The sequence below is a fragment of the Haplochromis burtoni genome, unplaced genomic scaffold (assembly GCF_018398535.1).
Source record: "Haplochromis burtoni strain Fernald_Lab_line unplaced genomic scaffold, NCSU_Asbu1 Contig_305, whole genome shotgun sequence".
NCBI lineage: Eukaryota > Metazoa > Chordata > Actinopteri > Cichliformes > Cichlidae > Haplochromis > Haplochromis burtoni.
The window spans coordinates 15,736-24,858 of record NW_024582666.1 but is presented as its reverse complement, the minus strand read 5'-3'; positions in this window follow the sequence as shown (position 1 = coordinate 24,858).

Sequence of the window (9,123 nt, the reverse complement as noted above, 5' to 3'; positions counted from 1 at the left end):
GCGGTGATGGGTCTCCACAGCAACGCCGTGACGCGCCAACCGGGAGAGAGCGGGGCGACAAACTGGAGGCAGAGGCGGAAGCTCGGGGCAGCGATGAGCCGCGGTCCTCTGAGAAGATCGTCTATTAGCACGATGACTCACTCCACATCACCGTCAGCGTCATCTCCCTCTGTGATTCATCTCTGATTGCAGTTACATTAAAACAGAAATATTTATTCAACATTAAAATACGTCATAAGCGCAAATGGAGAATATCTGACGGAAATGTCTTCGGGTTGTTTTCTTGGTACTCAAACGCCACATTTCATTTAATATGTTTGGCTCCTTGGGCTTTGGGGCAAACAAAAACATGCGCTGTCAAACATGCGGCCTGCGGACCAAAGTGTGAGCATTTTAAATTCTCTTGAGGTGGGGTACCAGCATTAATATTACTATATTACTGTTGTTTTATTTCAAATAGTTGTATGTAATACATTATTTTAATGAGATATTTTAGATTTAACTTTGTTTCCCACTATAAAGCTTTGAATGTGTGATTTTTGCAGGCTGGGGAGTCCTGACCTACAGTCGCCAATGTGTGAGCTCTAGGTCTGACCGAAAGAATGAGCTCACAGATACAATCAGCGAGAATTAGCTTCCCCCAAGGGGTGGCTGGCTTCTCCCTTAGAGATAAGGGTGAAGAGTTCAGTCATTTGGGGGGGGGGACTCAGAGTACAGCTGAGGTGGTTCGGGCTTCTGACTAGGATCCCTCCTAGGCGTCTCCTGAGTGGGGTGTTCCAGGCATGTCCTACTGGGATGAGGCCCCGGGGCAGACGCAGGACATGCTGGAGAGATTATATCTCTCAGCTGTCCTGGGAACACCACGGTTTTCCCCTAGATAAGCTGGAGGAGGTGGCTGGGAAGAGGGAAGTCTGAGCTTCTCTGCCTAGCCTGCTGCCCCCCTGCAACCTGGACAAGCAGCAGAAAATGGATGGCTGAATGGATGGGTGAATGGGAACCTCTAAGATCAGGAGTAGCAGTGTACAATGGGGAAGACAATTACTCAGAAATAAAGATGCAGTATTGGATTCAAAATTTATTAAATAAATGAGGATATTATGTGTAAAGTTTAAATTTCCAGACTATAAAATTTCACTTGCTGAGCATTCCTGATTCTCGCATCTTCTCTCATCGTCCTGTCGTTCTTGCATCTTTCTCCCGCTCTCAGTGTCAGACAATAACATTTTTTTTTTTAAATGTATTCATTCATTTCTGTGATCTCAGAAAACGCTTTCCTGTTGAGTTGGCAGCATGTAGCAGCAGGTCTTAATTAAATACATTTTGTCAAATCCGGCCTCATTAGAGTTACAAGGGATGATAAAGCTGGGCCTGTTTTATGTTGGAGTTACCTTGTGAGTGAAAAGTCGCTGCTTTACATACTGACCCTCAGTTTTTAAGAACCACGCCTCAATCATCATCAAGTAGAAAGCTACAGCCTAAGGCTGCAAGATGTCATCGAAATATGGGTGACATTACAGTGGCCATATCCATGTTTGACATGCAGTCTAAGGTACTTAATCAAACACATTTAACCTCCTAAGACCCGAACTCTTTCATGGCATGCATTTTTTTATTTTATTTGCTATTTGCGCTGATTGGGACCTGATAAATGTAAAAACAAAGAATTTTGTGGGGTTTTTTTGTTTTTGTTTTGTTTTTCCTGATTGTTGTTTCTAAGAAAAATGAGATCCATATGAGGATATTTGCTTTAAAATTCAATAGGATAGTGGCAGTATAATGTCCTTATAAGTGGATATCAGGCCCTTGTAGAGCAAAACTTTGTATTTTGGTCTAGACAACCAAAAATGTTTTGGTTTTTTGTTTTTTTTTGTTTTTTTTTAACTATAGAGCATTATGTTTTCAGGTTGTCTACCAACATGAAATGAAAAGTGATTAAAATAAATAAATAAACGTCACTGTGGCCTAAACAAACATACACACAGTTCAGAAATAATAAGCTAATACACAAGTCACTCAAGATCGGTTCATGAAGCGATTAAAAGTTATAACAGAGATGATACAAGGAGGGGACGTCATAAATAAATCTAAGATTTAAGATTCTTGACTCAGGATTTAAGAATCCTAAATTAAAAACTATGGAAAATGCAGTAACAACATAGGTGGTGGTACTTTTAGACTTTTGATCAGATTTAACTGGTGTTTTGTTCTCTTATCAATTGTGACACAGAGACCAGTACACATTTTAATGCAAAGAATATGATTGTATGCAGGTTTTACACTCTGGTGACAATTTATAGTTAGTTTAGATAAATCTTCAAAATTACTTTGCAAGTAATAGGTGTTTATGATCACTTCTCGGTTGTATGACTTGCTTGTAGAAGGACAATGTCTAAAATCAGTGACTTATTCACGATGTCCTATAGATAATTCTTTGTAGTGGACTATAAAATGAGCTCAAGGTTATCATTAACCAAACTGAAACAAAAACTAGGTGAGGCAGATGATTTTAGATGACTGAAACAGAAATAAAAACAAGACTTTAAAAAAAAAGAACACGCTGAAATATTTTGTAAAGGGGCAAAACTAACTAAAAGAAAATATTCAGCAAATGTGGATTTGGGATATTTACATGATAAACATCCCGAATCCCAAATTATAATATTTTTAAAAAAGGTTAAAACCAATGTTTAAAATAACAAAAACGAATCTAAAACTGGACATTTTCAAATGATAAATGTAAACTGAAAGGTGCAAACCCACACTGGAAGCCGACTGAAACTAAACTAAAGTGAAAATGATGAATCAAAATCAGCATGTTGTATCCACTGTGTCCTATATTTTCTGTTGATACATAAAACGTACGCTGTGCCAGTTTATGTTATGATGTACCGCTCTCATTCCTCTCGTCTGTCCATCACTTTTTCTTCAGAGCAGCGCATCATGGTATAAAAAGCCTGGGTGGTGTAGTGGGTGCACGCCACTTTTTGCAGGGCATTGTGGGATGTTTTGCACTATATGAGCTATATTAATACTCTGTGCACTGAGTAGCCAAGATCCTCGGCAGCTTCTACAGCTGCACTGTGGAGAGCACACTGACTAGCTGCATCACTGCATGGTACAGCAGCACTGGTGCTATGGATCGCAAACGCCTGCAGAGAGTGATAACAGCTGCGGAGAAGATTGTCAGGACTCTGCTGCCCTCTCTGCAGAGCATCTACCATCGCAGAGTCCAGAGGAGAGCTGCCTCCATCCTCAAAGACCCCACACACCCTCAACACGGACTGTTCACACTTCTGCCCTCGAGACGAAGGCTTAGAAGTGTGAAATCCAGAACATCCCGACTCAACAACTCCTTCTCCTTCACTGCTATCAGACTCCTGAACAGCTGACCTACCTCAACTGCAATTTGCACATCGGGACACTTTGCACACTAAGTTCATTTTGCACATTAAGCTCCTTTGTACATCCGTTTACATTGACATCTGCATACCTCACTTGTCTTCACTTATTTTTGTACTTATTTAGCTTTCACTATTTTTATTCTTATTTTTATCTTTTTTATCTTGCTCCTTCAACCCTACCTAACTTGGCATTTGTGTATGGACAGCAAAGGAAGAATTTCATAGCACAGAGAAATGCTATTTCTTCTGTACACATGACAATAAACACTTTGAATCTTGAGTGGAAAACTCTCCAAAAGGTCGAAGGTCATCATTATTCAGGAGCCAAAGGTTAAATTGAGAGCATGTTTTACTTTTTATCAGTTTTGGTGATGCTAATATTAGTACACACCTTTAAGATGCTTTTAAAGTGTTTGCTACATATAATTCACAGGGGTGTATACAGAGGGGGGGCGTGGGGTGGCACCAACCACTTCTGAAATGTGACTGATGATTAAACTCTTGACGTATATACATACATCACGGATATTATGGAATGCTTTATTCACATTACATTAAAGCTCACTACATTGGATTTTTTTTTAAAAAGTTATGCTGATTTGAATATTTGATTTGATTTGAATGAGTGGGGAAACCCTTGTAGGCAAGCACAGCGGTAAGATGTTTCTTGTAGTTTGTTACCAGATTTACACATATCTCATTGTCATGATGAAAGACTCATCCACAGCTCATCTTCAGTGTTCTCCATGAGGGGAGAAGATCCTCATCCAAGATTTTTTGGTACATGGTCCCATTCATTACCAATAGTGTTCTTTGCAACTGTGCTCCCAACTGCCATCAGATCTTTAACAAGCTCCTCTGGCTGGGTAGTCACTCAATGACATGCAAATAGACTTCTATCAAATACTATCAAATGATTTTATTCCCCCCTGTATATAGAGTGGCTGTGCCTCAGGATGTAGAGAAGGTTAGTGGGTTGACCCTTGGTTCCTCTGAACCTGAACTGTGTATCGGTGTGTGTGAGACAGTTAGACGAGGTGAACATTGAATGAAAAAGCTGTGGTTAGAATGAGGCTTATAGTAAAAAGTGCTTCAGAGCAGAATATTTCTGTTCTAATTCACTACAATGAGCAGTTGTTAAAGCAGTAGGTGTTAAATACCTGATGTTAGTTTGAACACGAAGCAGCCAAAGTGATAGCATGATGGTTTATATAAGAACAGTTTTATGTTTTATCTAAGTGTCCTCACACACCCATCTATTGCTGTCTCCTTCTGCCCTCGCTCTCTGCCGTTGACCTCCTTCTTTTCTCCTTTCATTAAACAAATTGCTGTATTCTACCAATTACAGAGGGTCATGTTCTTGTCAGGATATAATTTTTAAGAAAAAATCATTCTCGTAAGTTTATTTCCGTGCTACTTTGATGGGCCATCAGTTGCTATATGGCACGTTGAGTAATGTGATCCAGTTTGTGCCACCACATTTAAACAAAAAAACGATGGAAACGCCTCTGGCAGGCAGACTTTTTTTTGCCTCGTCCCACCTTGCAGCTTTTCCTGGAAAAGGTAATCTTCCATAGACATAGACGATCTTCGGCACAAAGTAGGCGTTCAGTTTCTCCCTCCCTCCGTGGGTCAGCGTGGGCGGCCCCGTGTGGCAGGAGCAGAGCGAAACACGACACCCCGCCAAAGGAAGGGGGGGCAGAGAGAGAGCACGAAGTGTCTGAGTGAGTGGAAAAAGTCTGAGGGAAGGAGAAAGAACAGGAGTCGGTACTTTTGTTCGCCTCTGAAGCGCCGCTGTTGGACTGTTGCTGAGGATGAGGAGGGTGATGATGATGGTGAGGAGGAGGAATCGACCATGCGACATGGCTGCAACAAACGGGATGAACATTTAGACTCGTCACATTCCGTTGCTCCAGCTCTGAGCAGCACGGCTCCTCCAAACTTTGACCTGCGCCATTCAGACCCTGGCGGCTGGATTTCCCCCCCTCCTGAGACTCGGGGCAACTTTTCCGCACCAGAACCCCCGCAAGTGAACGACAAATACTCCGGCGCAAAAGTTTCTGGGCAGGCGTAGATGTGTCGCGTTATACCGCTAAACTCCATGCGAAGTTTGCGGCTGGTTTTCAAGTTGAAAGCGGAGCCCGTAATCGGCGCAGGCTCCTTCTAACAAGCCGCCTGTGAGAACAACACCGGAGGAAGGAGTGGGGGTGTCGCTGCTAACTTCGCTAGCTAACTTTGCTAAGGGCTAGCCAACAAACACTCAAAAGTTGACGGGGAAAGTGAGCGAAGCGGCTGCGGCTCACCGAAGACTACCACAAAGATGAAAACCCCGGCGGACACGGGTGAGTGAGCACCCAAACACACTTAATAATAGTAGTAAAAAACTTTTATCACCCGCTACTGTTCTTCAAATGAAAACAACAGCGCTTAGCCTCGGCGGCTAAGGCTGGTTAGCACGCTAACAAACTCTCCGCTCCAGGGAAAGTGTGACAAAATTATGGCGCTAGAGAGAATCCATCCGAGCTTCTTGTTATTGTTTTTAATAACCACAGAAAGACTCTCACTCATGACCGTTTTGTTTACACGTCTAAGAGGATCGAACCATCCCCAAATGAGCTATTTGAAAACTTAAAACATTTAAGGTAAAATGAAGATGAGAGATTTACAGTAAGAGTTAGCCTAATTTTCCGGATCAGTGGTGAGGAGTCGGGGTCAGCGCCGAGGTTCACCGTAACAAGAGCTCTGCATTTGGTTTATTGTTGATGCCACAATGCACGCAGTTTCAAATTTAATGAGTTAGTTTGACTACACGGGTCATTAACACTGCATGCATTGGCACTGATAGCGATGCAGCCACAGTTTTCATGCAGCACCTAGCCTGGAAGAGGTTCCCAACGGTAATTATAAGTTTGTTTATCTGCATTGTTGTGGAGGAAAGACACCACCTCGTTGTGGTTGGTGGGCCACATGCAGCCCAGTTTGATCTCCGGGTCCAGACCAGTAATACCGCATAGTAACCCATATTTTAAAGAAACACCCCTTCAGATTTTTCTCTTTTTATGTGTAAGAAATGGAAATCTTGACCTTCACCACAGTCGAGGTTTCAGAGGGAAAAAAGAGAGACCCCTTGTCACACAACTAAAATTAACAGAACATATTTCTGATCAATTTTCTGGGTTATCTATAACAAAGGAAAAACATCACATCACAATGGAAACAGAAAACAAATCGCACGTAGTTCGAATTAAGTAACAATGTCGATATATATATATATATGATTCAAACAGTTGGTCTACATTTAGAAATACTTTCTACACACTTTCACGCCTGTGTGGTTAGTGTGGGCATGACCACACAAAGAATAACAAGTGAATTTTCACACTCTACAGTGTGCCAAATTGAGCCCTTTTGCTGGGCCACATGTTATGACCCATCTTGCTCCGACAGAGCAGTGCTGAGAAAATAAAGCAACTTTGAATTGAAATGTGTTTGATGCCACTGAAATTGAGAAGGGGGATTTCTGGATTTCATTTAAAATCCAAAGCTTACCGAGCTTTGACCAGACTTTAACATCAAGGAAGTGATGAAATGCAAACTACTAACCAGGTGTTTTGATTGTTTTAAGCCGAAGCCAGCCCACATTTCCACTTATCACTACATCAAAGCTTGAAGAGGAATGTGAAGAGTGACTACATAATTGGATTGGGAACTTAACTAAGGGTGCAACTGATAAGGGTGACCAGATCCAGACACTGTAAATGTGGGGCAGAGAGAATGTGTGTGAGGGTGATCTGATAAGTCTAAGTAAAGAAACAACACAAAAAAACATTGCTGGTAACAGGTTTGGCATTAAGAAATGTCTCTTCAAATTTCTCATCACAGCACAAAACAAAACTGACATGAATAGGTCAGCCTGCAGATCAGGAAGTTGCTTCCAGTGACCAATCTAGCGTCGTCAGTTAGGATTGGGCCGATATATTGGATTGTTGCATATCTAGACCACGCAACTCTTTCAGCCACACATTTCAGTCTAGTTTTAGTCTTTATTTGTTAGGGATCCTTCACAAAACGTCAATCTCATAAGAGATAAGATCGCTTATACCAGGTAATTCCCCAGGTGCACATGATATAACGTAAACTAAAATATCAATGCTGTGTGGGACATTGTTTTAATGTGTGGGATTGAGAAGACATTGTTTTTACTTATTTTTAAAGTGGGACACCTGGTCACCCTACATAGGAATGAGGTGATTGTTAGCTGAGATATTTTAACTGTCCTGGTTAGTGCTGCATATTTTTGTGTCATTGTTTAGTTTAATGTGCTCTGTGTTTCCTGCAGGGCACTTTGAAAGTAAACCTGTCTGACCCCTGACACATGTGAGAATTTGATCCGGTGCAGTTAACACCTTTGCTGGGACTTTAAATGGAGTTTAACCCAGAAATCTCAGGCCCTGCTATTTGAAATTCCTTTCATTTTTCTTCGACATGTTTAGTTTCAGCGAGATTATTATGATTTTCCATTCACAGGTTATGATTTTCTTCCATTGTGCATTTAGGTGCTCTTAAACTCAGTTTAGTCAAAAGTGCTTTGTGGTAATCGAGGGCAGGCGTGGATCCAACTCCCATAATAGATGTTTGAGTGGGGAATGCCTCACCACAACACAACATCATAATTAGAAATGCGACTTTCAGATCTCTTTGTTCCCCCAGATAACTCTTGGATCACAGAGTTATGAATTACGTGAACATTTTTTCCCAGTGGGTGCTCTTTAGCTATATGGATCTGAACATCGTGCTGAAATAAGTTTATGTAATCACAATGAGCAGCCAGTCCACTGCACAAAATACTCAACAGGTGCAAGAAATGTATTTTTTGGTGCTGAAATTAAAAGTCTTAAACAGTGACCACTTTATTTTTAGAGCAGCATATGTGGCCTATTTCAGATGTCTGAACGTTGTAGCCCTCTCTAAAGACTTTAATTATCCAGAGGATCAGATTGCCGAAGCTACATTGCATTTCCTTTTATTTCAAAAGAAGTGGACCAACGACTGTTTGAACCATTCAGCAAAAAGATAGCTACCTTTGTCTGTTTTCTGAATGATTTATTAATTTGGCTCTGCTGATAAGATTGCAAACAGCTTAAAGGAGTTCACACTGGTTGTTGGACTTGTTTTTAAGTTGTTCCTGCTCTTCGGCATTTATGGTCTGATTCATGCTGACTTCCTTTAGTTTCTAGGGATTGGAGTAAAGCTGGTGAATCATGGGTTTAAATGACACTGTCTGTAGCGTTTGCATTGTTATATGATGTAGGTCATTTTAGTCTAAAGGCCTCTTTTTTGTGAGGGAAGAGGGTGTAGTACAATGGGTTTAAGTACCAGAGCACACCTATACAGTTGTTTCCTGTCTGAAGAACCTAGACATACCTGTAAATAAAGTCTATGAGCTTCAGTTTGTATGCGTTCTCCCCGTTGCTGTATGTCAGCCTTTAGGGTTATCATGCATTAATTTGACTTTTATCACAGAAAGCCTGAACTTTGTTGTCTATTTTTTTTTTTTTTTTTTTTACTTAAAAATTACATTCTTGGTATTGGTAGTTTTTACCTGCATGAAACAAAACAATAAGAACACTTTGACTACAAAGCACTTGTTATATATAAAAACCAATCTTCAGGACTTCAGCCCATCCTTTTTTCCCTCAAGTCTAGAAACTCTTGTTTCATG